Genomic DNA, 2,003 nt, shown 5'->3' on the forward strand with positions numbered 1-2,003 from the left:
CACACACACACACACACACACACACACACACACACACATGTACAAACACATTAATGTGCACACAAACACATCAAGAACTCTAGCTGCCAGATCTCACCCACCACAAAAGTTTTTATTGTCCAGGCAGCGCGGTGGAATCAGGCGCTCGTCAAAATAATCTAAGTGAAGAAACTGGCATTTTTTCGCAGGTTTGTGAACTTTTGTAGAATTGTCATTTTTTGGCTCACCATCTTCCATGCCCATCAAAGTAAACAACACGGTCATTTCTGTGTGGATTTTACTGAAAAACGCACATTTTTTACCCAGTTTTATGGACTCTCAAGCTAAGGAACTAACTCATCTTTGGCGGCCATTTTCTCACTTATTTTACCTCTGAAACCAGGTGACCCCACCTCCTTCCTTCGCAAATATCTCGACATTATGTATTCAAGATAAATGGAATTTTTTTTCATACAAAGAAAGACAAATGAACAAGTTTTAAGATGATACCAATAACTCTACAGGAGTAGAAATGGACGAGAGCCTGATTCCACCGCGTCATGACACACATTGATGTACAGTCAAACAGGTCCACTTTTTCCTTCTTTCCTTTTCCAGAGAAAAGGATTCAGTTTTTCCCCTTTGTTCTTTGTCAGACAAAAAAGGTACGGAAGTTCTTGAGATTTTTACATTTTTTCTTTTCAACAAAAAGATGAAGTCATTTTTGGAGTTGCTTAATTTTGTTATTTTTTAACAGAGAATCACCCTTCCCTCTTTTATTTTTAGAACGAATGGATACATTTGTGGCTTTTTTCCTCTTTCACTGTTATCAGACAAAGATATCACAGTCTAGTAAACTCATACAGTGAAACAGACAACATCTAGCACACACACAGTCAAACACACACACAGTCAAACACACACACAGTCAAACACACACACAGTCAAACACACACATAGCAAACACACATACAATGAAACAGACAAAGTCTAGTACACAAATAGCGAAACACATAATGTCTAACACACACCCATAGCGAAACACACAATGTCTAAACCACACACATAGCGAAACACACACATATGGACACACACATAGCGAAACACACACATAGCCAAACACACACAAAGCCAAACACCGACATAGCGAAACAAACACATAGCAAACACACACACATAGCGAAGCACACACATATGGACACACACATAGCGAAACACACACATACGGACACACACATAGCGAAACACACACAAAGCCAAACACCGACATAGCGAAACACACACATAGCAAACACACACATAGCGAAACACACACATAGTCAGACACACACATAGCGAAACACACACATAGTCAAACACACACACAGTCAAACACACACATAGCGACACACACATAGCGAAATAGCGAAACACACACACAGCGAAACACACAATGTCTAACAGACACACACAGCAAAACTCCTACGTAACGAAAAGATTTCTCAAATCCCGAAGATTTCCCTTTCAGCGTGATGCTAAACTGCTTGTTGTTGTTGTTTTTTTTGTTGTTTTTTTTTTGGGGGGTGGTTTCGTTTTTTTCCCCCATGTCTTTTTTCCCCCTCGCCCGAGGAGACAAAGAGGTCAGAGGTGAACTTACTTGTATCCCCGTCAAGGTCATCCTGCTCTCGCTCAGGCAGCCCCAGCGTCTGTCGGATGAGCAGCGACTCGCTCACCAGTCGGTCCACCGCCTCCTGGAACAGCTGGTACCTGGGGCACGGACACAGACACAGTTTTACACCACTTTCAACACACTTAGGGCACAGACACAGACACAGTTTTACACCACTTTCAACACACTTAGGGCACAGACACAGTTTTACACCACTTTCAACACACTTAGGACACAGACACAGACACAGTTTTACACCACTTTCAACACACTTAGGACACAGACACAGACACAGTTTTACACCACTTTCAACACACTTAGGGCACGGACACAGACACAGTTTTACACCACTTTCAACACACTTAGGACACAGACA

The 2,003-nt window shown here is 42.0% G+C and overlaps 1 protein-coding gene across 1 annotated transcript in view; it reads left to right on the forward strand.

Moving 5' to 3' along the window:
- LOC101852133 (spectrin alpha chain) overlaps positions 1-2,003 on the forward strand; it is a 33,279-nt gene that overhangs the window by 715 nt on the left and 30,561 nt on the right. The window lies entirely within an intron of this gene.

This window comes from Aplysia californica, unplaced genomic scaffold (assembly GCF_000002075.1).
Source record: "Aplysia californica isolate F4 #8 unplaced genomic scaffold, AplCal3.0 scaffold01041, whole genome shotgun sequence".
NCBI lineage: Eukaryota > Metazoa > Mollusca > Gastropoda > Aplysiida > Aplysiidae > Aplysia > Aplysia californica.